We start from the raw sequence: 13,807 nt of genomic DNA, 5'->3' as shown, positions 1-13,807 counted from the left end.
TTGTGATGCAGGCAAAGCGAAAGTAAGTTCCCGCGAAAAGACTCGAGCGTCACTGACGTCATTAAAGTTTGAATGACCAAACTTTATTTGAACTAATTTGCAAACGCCTTTAACCAAATAAGGCCTGTTGAACGGTTAAGATTGTTAAATTACCTGCAGTGTCCAGGTACAGAATCTTTCAACGTTTTGTAAAATAAAGGTGTTATATTGTCCAATATATGAAGTTTAGGATTAGTTAATCACTTGATGGATGTTTATATTATTTTCCTTCAATTAAAGAGAACGCCTTTAACCAAAATCAAAAGAAGTAAACTAACGTTAGTCAAAGTGTAACAGGTAGGTCAAAACGTCAATCCCTCTTTTGTACACTTGCCTGACTGTCGTCATTGTAGTAAAAACACTTTGTTTCATGAGTTTTGTCCTCTCAACTAAAATTACAGTATCGTCATTGATGAAAATGACGACATAACATTAATAAAGATATTTTTCTTACTGAAAGCTTGAAGTGTGTTTTCAGGACAATGATATTTTCAGGAAGGGGCAAGTTGTCACATATTGTAAATGTATTCAAGTCATAGTGGCCTACTGTAGTAATACCATATTTGTGGAAATCCTTCGATAATTTTGTATGTTACCTTTTACATTTTGCTGAATCATATTTTGTATTGTTTTGAATAGCTTAGCTGATTTTGCTGTTACAAAGTCTGTGGCAGGCCATTAAGACAGTGGTTTTTAACCTTTTTGACTCAATGGGTTCAATATTAGAATGCCCAAGAGATTTTATGTATTTCTTCTGTAATTATGACACATACTTTTTCATTTTTTAAAACAAAAACTGGTAATGTTTGTTTATTAAAATAACCATGATTAATTTTGTGTTTCCAAAAGATTCAAAAACTGTATGTTCAATAGTTTTTGGCTGGATTCTTGATCAGGATTGGAAATCCCTACCCTAGGAAATTTGCTGAGGCTTATTGGACCACCTGGCCCCCTGGTTGAGAACCACTAAGGTATGTTTGAGTGTGACATGTCCTGCTATTGGGAATGCTAAATGAAAAAAATGGAAATCTTAAGTAGATTTGTCATTATTATTTGTAGCCAGGAGTATCGAAGTATATACAGACACTGATTATGAGAAATATTAAATGGTGTGACACCTAGCCTTAATTCCCTGCATATCAGCATATCACTTGTTCCCTGACAGGTTTCCTTTATGGCAAATCTCCAACCCTCCTTGCTAAACTTTTTTTTTTTTCTTTTTCTCAAACAGACTATAGCACATATCTTTCATTAATACTAATGTGAATATATAAACTGTGAAATATAAATGCGCCCTTCCCTTGTCACTTTCTGCCATACTCTGATACTGTGGATGCAGATGTCTTTGTTTTGGCATCTACAATTCCGCTTTCATTAAACCTCGCAGTAATAAGCAGAGTGTTTTCTTTGTCCAAACATGCTTAAATATTCAGAAAAGCTGCCTTTAAGCAAACACATATCATTACAGCTGAGAGCTCTGTATTGGAGTGTGTGATTGTATATTGCTTGTGTAGAGTGTCAAGCGTACGTGCTACACATTGTGCCTGGAGAGATTGATGTTTTGTCATCCACCTGCTTCTAAGCTGTAAAAGCAAGCGCAGCAAAGGCAAACCTACCCAGCTTCAAAATCCAAACAAAGAAATCTTAGTGGGCTGTTTACATATCTGTGGAAGGATATCTGGGCTTGTGTTGACGGGGTGCTAGAGTGGTTGAGAGATCAGTCCCCGCACAATGGGTGAGTGTTAAATGCTTTTTTTGTTTGCGACAGTGAGGAACAATTTAAAGCGATTTTGGCTCTGGCTGTGGTTTGGAGAGGGTGAGCCTGGCAACCTCACATATGGAGAGAGAGAGAGAGAGAGAGAGAGAGAGAAAGAGAGGTTCCTCTTTCCCGTCACATGCAGATTGTTACAGCGTACACTGCACAGGGTTAATGGCAATCCTGAAAAAAAAGGATTTAAACAATTATGCCTTTCGGAATTGCTGGAGAAACGCGGATTATTTCTTTTCCCTGCCTTCTGCCTTATTGCTGCGGCATCTGCCTTTCTTTTATACCTTTTGAGGAGCGTGATCTATTGTGCATTGTTTATCTCCAGCCATGGTCACTTCTCTGGAATGCAATTGGCTGGAACTACATCGTGTGGGTCTTGCTCCCTGCTTTTTTTTCTCCCTCTCCCTCTCTCTCTAACAGATTCTTTTGAAGCGAGACAAGAGCAGGGGTGGCCGATTTATCGCGCCTCTCTCTCCTTGCCATGCATTCATCTGAATGAGAATAAGGAGCTATTGTTCTGTTCCGTTCTCGGTAGACAAGCTTTAATGCTGTTTTTACGAACCGGTTTGAAAATATATTGTTATTGCTAATGCAGATTGTGGGATTTTTTTTATTTTTTATATAGGTGTTGCTTTCTCATATATGATCTAAAACATATTAGAACATGCTTGATTATAATGTGTGTTTTTTTTTTTTAAATTTTAGAGGACATTTCAGAAAATTGTTAAGAATGTTCTATATTTAATTGTTTAATTTGTTGTTATTAATTAGTATTAGTAGTAATATGAGAATTTATTACTATTACATATAACATTATTTAATTTAATTTACCTTTTAGATAATCTATTAGACAAAATAGTTAGATTAATTATATTTTAAATGTATATAATTTAGAAATAATTTTATATCTACTCTTTTATAATATATATATATATATATATATATATATATATATATATATATATATATATATATATATATATATATATATATATATAATTTATATAATATGTGTGTTTACTTTCTCAGACTTTAATACTGAGCATACCCAGTATCCTCACCTGTGCATACTAAGCAGACAGAGAGAGTGAACCATTATGATGTAGACTTTGGCATGTGTATTAGTTGCAGCTTTACCAGAGCTCCCATAGCTGGCCATTATTTGAATGACTGGTGTAATGAGACGGATCAAACCCGGTGCTGAGCTGACCAGGGAAGCTGTGCATGTCAGCTATTTGGCCAGGGTCCTGGACCATCATTACACTTTCTTTATGGAGCCATTCAGACTGTACATGAAGCACAATATGTCAGTGGAAATTAAAGTGTCCCAGCACTCTCTCCTCGTTCCTGCTCATTTACCATGTGCACTGGCCGTTAGCCTTTGCATGTCTGTAATGGGACACCTTCCCATGTCTCACCACCAGCCAAATACTTCAAAGTTATATACTGCTTGGATATAGTTCACCAGTGGCTAAAAGTCAAACGTGGATTTAAAAAAAAAAGTTAGACCTTGCAGAATATCTTCTGTACAGAAGGGCAGACTGGGGCTAGTTGTCACACATTTCATCTCTTAAATTATCTTTTTATGGGTGAGTTATGTTAACCAAACTAAAATTACAGTATCATATTTTTGCTTTAGTTGTTGTTTAAAGAAGTAAATATAATGAAACCACTTTGGTGTACATTCCAACAATAGTCAAGTATAATGAAGATACATTTTTAAGGGAAAAATTGAATGGGTCAGGTCGAGGCAAGTTGTAAATTTATACAATTTATTAATTACACTATTTGTGGCTAAAACAATGCTTTGTATATATTTATTATGTGCTAATATTTTGTTATTATGAAACTATTTTTTTTTCATGTATTTCTATATGCCTGCTATTATTAAAAAATGACTTTCAAAAATGATTTAAAGACTTCCAAAAATTATTTAATAAAAAAATATTAAAAAATATTCATAAAAGGTGTGACAGCTAGCCCTAGTCCCCCCTACATTGTTTGTGTCAACTTTAGTATTGACTATAGAAGGAATTAGTTGAATTGCTTATCCAGTTATGCTTAGCTGTTAGCACACTGGCACCCATCCACTGCAGTGTGTCTAAATGTACACTACGACTAATTTGCTGTATCACGCTCTGGACCAAACCCTTTTCTTATGGAGGTGAGGCAGGCAGTGTGAAGACTTAGCCTGGATTACAGGACTTCAGAGATAGCGCTGAATCCAGCCTCCTGTCTGACAAGAATTGATCGGATTAGAAAGGGTGGATTCCATCCTTTAGGGGAAACCAAGCACGTTGTATATAATTGACTTTTTTTTCTCCCTCCATGTCTTGTGGGTTGACAGTGCTAGCAGAAGGGAATACTTTGGTGGGTAAATATCAGAAAGGACTCTGGTTTGACCAGGTTGGCGGAGGCTTAGAAAGCCGATCGATATCACTGGTGTTGAGTTGCAGCGGCAGCCCATGGACACGGCGCGGAGGAAGCGTGATGCGCTGTGATGCTCGACCTGCACATCCACCAAGGTCCAAACGACTCTGCCACGGGTCTTGTTTCAGAGGGTTTTGGTTGTTTACCTCCTTTGTGCTCCTTTTCATCCACCCCCCCTCCTCCCCCCATCCTCTGCTCTCTTAAACTTTGCTTTTTGCTCCTACACAGTGGAATAGACACACATGCTCCAGCTCATCAGAGTGGCATGGATAAGGTTTTTATCTCTTTTGGTAAATCCTAGTGTCAAAAATGGAACTCTTACTTACAGCTTTGAATCGGGCACATCCGGTAACCTTTGAAGTGTGTGTGGAGAACAATCACAGTCATGTGAGAAGGGCTCTGCAAATGCTAGGTCGCTTCAGGAAAAAAAAAGTTAAAACGGTTTTTGCTTTTTATATGAATGATGCCTCTCAGCAGTTGCAGTTCAGTTGTAACTTTACAGTATATATCTCCTTCAAGGTCATTAAATAAAATTCAATTACATTATCGATCAAATGTTTTAGGAAGGAAAGATCAGCTCTATGTTGTTTTAGTCAACTTTATTATTATTATTATTATTATTATACATTTTCTTTAAGTAGCAATTTTCATTGTTTTTATTTTGTTTTATTTTTATTTTTAGTTATTTTAAACCCAGGATTTGTGACCTTTAAGCAAGTTTAAAAAATGTAAGCTGCATGCACTTTATATGCATGTTAAGAAATAATTAGTATATATATATATATATATATATATATATATATATATATATATATATATATAATATATATGAGCCCATTTCATCTTCAATATTGTGTCATTAGACCAGAGCCTCTGTGAAAAATTGCAATTCTTCACATAACCATGTGTTAAAAACTGAGCACCTCTACCGTTTTGGCAAAGAATTAGGTTGAGCTTAATGGATCAATTTTTTGATTATTAAAGCCAAGTCTGTGTGCTGAGGCGTAATGCGTTCAGCATTGATCCCTCTCCAGCCTTTTATTGCCGTTACTCCAGTGCCTCTCACATTTAAAAGATATGTTCACACGAATAAAGATTTTACAAAGTGACACGGGGATAAATAAGATCTTGGAGTGCAGAGATCACATTCTTAAAGGAAGGTACAGTCTGGAGAGAAGTCAAGGAACCACTCAGGGAGCGTTGAGGGATGCCACAAGTTTTGAAACTACAGCATAAAAGTGATTCCTGGAAAATTGAAGCTAAAAAACTTACCACGGGCCAATTTTAAATTTGATTTACTTGTGTACTACTAAAGTTTCAGTGATGGTGAATACTGCCAATACACAATGACTCCTTTGTTCCTATATTATATTAGACTGATATAAAGTATCAATTTGTTCAACATGTTTTTGTTTTAGCATATCTTGATTCATGGTTAGTCGGATGTTGAAACTATGCTAAATTTGAGCAGCTCTTCTGGCTCGTCTTAACAGTTGAGTTTGATTTAGAGGATGCTATAGAAAAAGCATCCCGACATGTTCAAAGGGCCGAGAGCATATGGAGTCTTTATTGACCATATGAGTTGAAATGAACCCAAAAGCTTGGCGTGTAATGATTGTTGCACACTGGGCCCACGAGCTGTGCCGTGAGCTAACCAATCAATACCCCATCAATAGCTTTTTATTAAAATTGTTCGCAAGCAAATCAAAATCTATATTGTTTTCACTAAAGAAAAGAGTGTGAAATATTCCATTTATGCGTTAGTCAGATGAACGAAGTGAAATATTGGTTTCTATGCATGATGGAATTAGCGCTCGTTGCCTATACGTATTGATATTAGAATACCTCGCCCGAATTGATTTTACTAAGCGATGCGTTTGTGATTAACTTATTTCCATTCATTTCAACGGAGCTGAATTAACTATCATATTACCTCTGTATAAAGATGAGATTAATAACACAAGTACTCATTATACTTATGAGATGAATGATATGCTGCACAGGCCGTATCGATTCAGCTGTGAGGAGAGAGCGTGGGGCGAGTTGCTTATCGGCAAGCTCTTATCGTTTATTTACTGCTATATATTGGGCAGTACAGGCCATTTAAACGAGTCTATTTCACCAGCTTGAAATATGAGCCAACGGAATACTCGATAGTGCATCTGTCACCACAAAAGTCCTTTTTCTGCTCCTCCTTTCCACTCAGCATTGTTTAGCTGTTTAATTCAGATCAGTAATCCTCCCTCTGTGATAGACCATTAGACATACAATGGAATGTTGAAGAGCATCTTTATTTAGATCAACCATTCTGAATATTACTGAATAAACTACCCACCTCTTCACTTTCCCCGAGCTCAGAGATGAACGAGGGAGGAAAAAAAAAGAGAAAGCAAAACAGATAGTAGGTGTGGAGGCTGAAAAGGATATTCACTGAAAGTTCCCATTGCTGGGGTTTGTTTCTTATCTTTGCAGACGAGTGGGAAATCAAAGACTGGAATGCTGGGAGAACGCTGGGGAAACTGATGGAGGGGTGAGCTCTGGAAAGGAGGACAGATACTTCCTGTTCCTGCTGGAGTGACCCGCAGGTCTGAGGAGGAGTGAGGAAAAGAGAGGGCGGAGAAAGTGAGTGAGTATGATATGAGACGGTAGCAACGAATGCACAGGAGGAATTGTGTTGGGAATAGAGTTAGTATGAGAAGGAAATATTGATTAATAGACATTTACAGGGAAGTGTGGCCTAGTGTGTTTTGGGTCACTATTTTACCCATGATGCTTCTTTTTTTTTTTTTTTTTTAGCATTGTTTGACTTTTACAGGGTTTCTTTAAAGTTCATTGCATTTGAATTAATCTACTACTCAAATCCAGTTATTTATGTTCTTGTACTGTACTGCACAGGCCAACCGCAAGGTCATAACCTTTATATTTGTAACATATTTGAGTGAAACTTCAAATATTTCACATTGATATTTGGCATTTTTTAGCATCGCATCATGATATCGAAGCTTTATCCTTCTCAAGCATTTGTAATTATGTCAGGAAAGAATCTGCAGTCGCACATGCCAGCCAAAAGAGGGCAACATGATTTCAGAATTCCTCCACATACTAGACCAGAACAGTGTCTAGAGGGTTAAACGTGTAAGTAACAATAATTTACATTTGCATTTGGAATGGTTTCCCTATTCTGTCAGTCGGCAGTTCAAAGCAGTTCAACACTCTTGGCGACAAAGGAAGGTGTTGTCACATGCGTGAGATATTCCGGGGCTAAAATGAAGTTGCTCACCATCAGTGTGTCATCACAGAAGGACATCTCCTCTGTGATGACTGAATGAAAACAAAAGAAAAATTACATTAACCTATTATTGCTGAAACAACCTGCTGTCAAGAGATACTGTCACCTGAGATCATTAGGTTCATTATATTTAGGCTGTTCCGGTGTTTAAGAGTGATGTGATTTAATCTTTTTTTTTTTTTTTTTTTCAAAGTCAGCGCAACATTAATGTAGATTTAGCAGTTCTTGGAAATGCTGTTGATATTACATTCCAAATTCACTATTATCACTCATGAGTTTTTCAATATAACTGCACATGTGCTTTGCATCAATCAAACGAAGGCTAATATTCACAGCAGAATTATGGCAAGAGTGTTCTGCTTCTTGCATCCAACTAAAAGCGTTTTTACAGAATACAGCACGTACTTACCTTTGCAAGTGCATAAATGCACACATGTATACATATGCATGTATCTGTGCGTGCTTTTCTGTTTGTGAGAAAGACATCGCAGCATGCATATATGGGCTGAATGTGTTTGGTGCACGCAAGCATGTATGGAAATTTTCTTTATATTTGTTTGCTCAGCGCAACCTGCATCTCACATACAAACACACCTTTCTTTTATGAAATTGACATCCTGGTTTAACACGGGCAACTGCTTTTGCTAGTTGGCACTGTAGGAAAACTGTAGAAGGGTCAATTGCACTTCAGTCTCTGACCAGCAGAGGGCGACCTTTCCAGTCTGGGCAAGCAAGAGGTCATTTTTGTGGGTGCGTGAAACCGTTTTTTGGTTTTAGACAAATATGAGCATGTTATATAGGGATTTATTTACATTACAAACATTGCATTTTTGTTTTTTAAATATGTTGCCTATAAACAGTTGAAAAACTACATCAGATAAGATGAGTTGTATTGTAATATTTAATGCTTCTAATTCCATTTTAAAAAAAATTTTTGTAATGAATACACAAGCATAATTATTATTATTACTATTACTAATTTCTAAAGATTTATTCATTTTAGATTTTATTTGCTCCCATTTTACACATTTTACCGAATCACTTTCTGTGTGCCATTTTTTTTTCTTTACTATTTTAGTCTAATTGTTTTATTCTCCATTCAGTGTCTCGCGTTCAATCTCTTATCACTCCTGTCAGTATTATTTCCATAACAGTAATGCACTTGTAGAACAATTCAATTAGGCTGGACATGCTGTACAATTAGGTTTTCCTGTTATGGAATTTAACGGTAAATTACTTGCATATTTCCCAGTCATTTGCAAGTATGCAGGGCCCATTTCATTAGTCTCTGAATAGGACTGAAGAGAAATCATACAGCTATCCTTCTTCCTTCAAACCTGAAACCAGCGGCTCGACATTAAAGAACTAAAGGTCAGACAAAACTCTTAAATTTGAAGGTGACCTATCTGAGCCTCATTTAAACTTCCTGTGGCAGTGCAGTTCTCCAGATCACTGTGATTATGAAACGACTGTTTTATCAATATCATCGCTGCCCTTTGCGGGTGCAGCCGTGCTTGTGAGATGCAGATCTCTCGCAGAATGTCACATTAAACAGGTGTACAAACACTGTCTGCTTATAAATTGAGTAAACACGCATTCTTTTGCGCATCCCTGCGATAGCTAATTATGAAACTTTAGTTTCTTCTTTGGCTTTTTGTTGTAACTGGGTTAAAGTGTGAATGTGAGATTTGCTGATGTCGACATTTTGTATTTTTAAAGCAACAACAAAGAAGCGCTTGTTTGTTTCTTTGCATTAAGCTAATTGATTGCCGCATGCTTTTGACTGATATGCAAACCGTTGTTTTGTAGTAAATTAATTCAAGTGAAATCTAGCTACTAGAATATTCATTTGACTGTAAACACATGTACATTTTTTATCATTACAGGATAACTTTAATTAAGCTCACTTGAAAGTAGATTATCTGTCTTTATTTTTGAGTTGTATAACACTCAAAACACGCTGAAGTCTATTAGCACGTTCGCACAAAGCGTTCCACAAGCTTTTTGTATGCCTTTTCTCCTCGTTTCTAATTGCCGGCTGATATTTTAGACCTCGGAACTGAATCGAAGCTATTCTCGCCACAAGCCTTTGCGCTTGGTGCCACAGATGTACGTCGCTTTCTCAGTCTGCCCGTGTAGACCGTCGCGGAGAAGCACATTTCTTCTCAGAGCTGTAACTGACATGACACCTTCTCCTCAGCACGGATCCAGGGATGTGTCTAATCGGCGCTGGCAGAACACTCTCTGCTTAATTTTAGCCATAATGGCTGTGAGGGGTGAAATGATACTTTAAAGAGGATAGAGAGAGAGAAAGGGAGTGAGAAGGAGAGCGAGAGACAGTGAGAAGGAAAAGGAAGAAAAAAAAAGAGAACTTGAAGGTGATTAGTTGTTCTGGAGAATCTTGGCTGTGGAGGCAGGAACACTAATCCTTGCTTTGGTTGGAGCCATTTTGCGCAATAGGTCCCTGATTCCGCCCCCTCTCAATTTTAAGACCCGTGTCAAGCTCAAGCTCCTCTCCTGCGCCTCGCTGCTCTCATTTCCTATGCCTTCTGGCGAAGCCTGCTATTTATAAGAAATCATTTTTCTTCTTGCTTTTATTTAATTCTTTCCTACTTGTTTGATTTTCTGCCCTGCTTAGGAAGGTGGCCAGATGAGTGGCAGGGATCCAGAGGGTTCCACCGTTCGCATTCTCACACCCAGAATCCTCTGTTGTGGCCCGGCTGCCTCTCTGGCTACCTGAGCCTCATGAACACAACAACGCATGCGCATGCGTAGTCTCTGGTAATCATATAGTAATCTATATAGCCCAGAGCTCAAAGCATCACTGTTCAAATGCCTTTGTTAAAAGCGCTGCCTTTCTTTTGTTGGTGCTATAGGCATCTAGACTGGTTGCGAGCAAACTAACATGCGCTCTGATCCAGATCATATTATGTTTTTATTGATAGGTGCATCCTCATCAAAGTAGAGCTTTAGGCTGTTTCTCGTCATTTGCTTTGAATGCGCGCATGTTTTAGAACTACTGTATTACCTGATTCAAACCTTTTTTATTTTAATTGCCTCTTGAGTGTACTTTTTGCTGTGATATCTATTGATATATCTATTACTTGGAGCATGTCTACAAAACAGGCTGTTTGAAATTCTTCAGGAATGGAGACGATATGTTTTAAAGGAGTTTGTCACATTAAACAAAACGTGGAAGTTGGTGGAGAAAGTGGGAGGTTAAGGGTTTTTGTAGAGAAGTGAAGTTCTTATTGCAGGTCTCTCATTGAATTTAGCTGTTGCTGCGTGTTCAAATCCTCACGCAAGGCTTGCATTGGGAAGATGTTGACACGTATGGAACTGTGAATGCTGAATTACCTGCTGTTGAAACGTTTTGTATAGCAGGAGTTTTTATTGTGGTTTCACCTTTTTTTCCTTTCCTCACCTTTACAGAGAGAAAAATTAATTTCCCTGACCTTCGAGTTTTCAGAGCAGCAGGGCTCAAATTCCACATATTACTATTGTGGCTTTTTATTTTACTATGAAATGCATGAAACAGGATAATGACTGCTCAGGGAATCTACTTATTGATTTTTATTTCAAGGCTAGAAATAATAATTAAAACAGAACAAACCAGCACCTGGTCTTTGGGTGAGTGGTTTTAGAAATAAATTTGTGTTTAAAGTACTATTTTAGTTGTGAAGAAAAAAATGCTGGTTACATATAAACCAGTGGTGAGGTGTGTTAAGGTAGTAAAGTTGATGCTTCAATGCAGTATTTAGAGCTGTAGTAAAACACTGTGAATTTTAAATTACTATTTAAGTAGTAATTATATATGTACTACTTAAATAGAAATAAATACTACTAGTAAATAGTAACATAATATACACAGTCAAACCAAAATTTATCCACACACCTTGAACATTTCATTCATTCATTTAGTTAGTTTATTCACTATAGTTTAAAACAATGGTAATAAAATATGACAAGATCTCAGTGTTAAACTGTGTCAGAAAAAAATGATCTTAATTATGTCAGATAATTAAGGTCAAATTGGTCAGGTCAAAGTGTCTGAATAATTTTTGGTTCCAAATTTTTATCAGTTTTACTGGTAGTCTACTGTATGAAGAAATTTTGGCTATAATATGTCACAGTTTTCTTTATTTTGCTATCCTCACAACTATAGTGTATAGTGTTTATACAAAATAAACTTTTATTTTTAGTTTTTTATTCTTTAAATTAACACTTTTCTTTTTTTAACATTTGAAAGTTATAAGTAATTTCCTGAAAATGTTTTATAGTTTTTATTGTTTGTATTGTTAGGGTTTAGTAAAAAGAGATAATTTAAACAGGTGTATGTCACCAGGTATCATCTATGAAACATTAACCATACCGCTGCAAGAAAAAAGAAATGCTTGTGTCTATCGGACCATTACTAATATAATGAATTGAGTAATGTTTTTGACACCTCCATCGAGTCAGGCCATGAAGTCTCTATTTCAGAGTGTTGTCTTGAAGCGCTGCTCCACTGTCCTTGCCAGCCACGTCCAATCAATCGCCAAACGACGGGCAGGAGTGGCAGAAAAGAATTAATGAAGGAAAAGTTTCTCAGACCCGGTGTCACTTCATGCCAGGAAAGTTTGTTTGAAACCCTAATGTGCACTGGAGACGATCGAGGAGGGGGGGTGGGGAGAGCAGTGTCCGTTGAAAGATATTGATATAGATTTTAATAAATGTACAGGCGATGACACCTAAAATGCCACTTCCACAATGCAGTTTGACAGTGTATTTGTACTAATAACCCCTAAGAGTGGAGATGAAATAGTGTCTGCTCCACTGTAGCCATGATTAATGTGGCTGAAGTAATTAAATTCCATTAGGCCCCGGGATCACCTGCCAGTGGAAGCGGGTGGCGGGCCACGGTGAGACAGCCATCCTGGACCCAGAGACTAATGCTTTTTAAAGCAGCGCTCCCAATCCCGGCCAAGGATACGGTAACGGAGGACATCTGCTCCCCGTTGATGGCTGAAGGTATTGATGCATTGGATCATTAAGGGGGAGGGGGGGCGCTTAGCGGATGGTACCAGCGCAAAGCTGTGTTTTCGCTGTTGACAGGAGAGATGCGCCAGAAGAAATGTGTCCGCTGTGTCTGTGCTGGCAGTGCGCTGTAATCTCTGGGCGTAGAAGGCAGCAGAAGCCTGGCTGCAGGCTGTAGCGTTGCAAGGCTCAGTGGGAGTAGCTTTGCTCTGGGTGCAACGTTGGGCTGTTGTTGTTGCTTTTTTTTTTTTCCTCTGCAGCGGTACTTCGTCCTCCCGGTAGATGGGTACGGCACCGCCCCCACGTCCCCTGCTGTTTTGCAGCAGATTCCCGAAGACTGGCATCATTGCTGGTGGAGAGAGGCCCATGCCCTTTGCAAATGGCTACAGTAATGACCCACTTGGGAGGCAGCGGGTCGCTGTGGATGCGGATGTGTCCAGGTGCCACAACATAAGCATTTCATTAAATATTGAAGGGACTGCTTTCAGTTATTGAGGCGGCGGAAAAAAATTTGGCCACATTCCAAAAGTGACTAAACGTATGTGAGATGCGAACATCTCTCTCGTTCTCTCTTTTTCTGTCTCCTCTCTCTAATCACTTTCTGGTTTTACTTGACCTTTCTTCTGCTAATTAGTTGCCTTCTTGAAATGCATTATGGGTAATCTATCTTGGGCGATCCAGCTTCCCCCCTCTTCTCGCTCCGGTAATCACTCTAAACGTATGAATGATTTATTCAGCGGAGCTATTTCTCACAATCTTAAAATACACAAACCATAAAATACAACCCAATTATTACCTCACGCCTGCAAAAACTGGACTTGGGCCTGCGCCTGTGTTGTGTAATTGTGGTGACATTGAAGGAGAGAGAGTTATCTGGGGTGTGCACAAGCACAAGTGGGCAGGAACTTGCAGCTGCAGATGAGCACGGTAATGTAAGGTGTTGAGATGTGCAAACTCGTGCCCATGCTGTGTTAAATGCTACGTGTGCGGCAGTCTGAACGCGAGTAGTTTTGCACAGGCTGAGGAAAGAGCTGTGGCCAAGCACGTCCTTGTTACTCACTTGAAGGAAAAACAAAAACAAAAAGCCTTATGAGATGCAAATCGTTATTCAGCAACCCTGCTAGTCTAGTGATAGCTATTATACATAAATTATGTGATCTTTCCTTTAAAAAATAAATAAATAAATAGCATTTTAAAATATTAAAATTTTTTTTTTTTAGTTTATTATTATTTTATTATTATCATTAGCTTTTTTTTATTTTTTT

Source organism: Chanodichthys erythropterus, chromosome 5, assembly GCF_024489055.1.
Source record: "Chanodichthys erythropterus isolate Z2021 chromosome 5, ASM2448905v1, whole genome shotgun sequence".
In the NCBI taxonomy this organism is placed as follows: Eukaryota; Metazoa; Chordata; class Actinopteri; order Cypriniformes; family Xenocyprididae; genus Chanodichthys; species Chanodichthys erythropterus.
Note: the sequence above shows the minus strand (reverse complement) of the source record.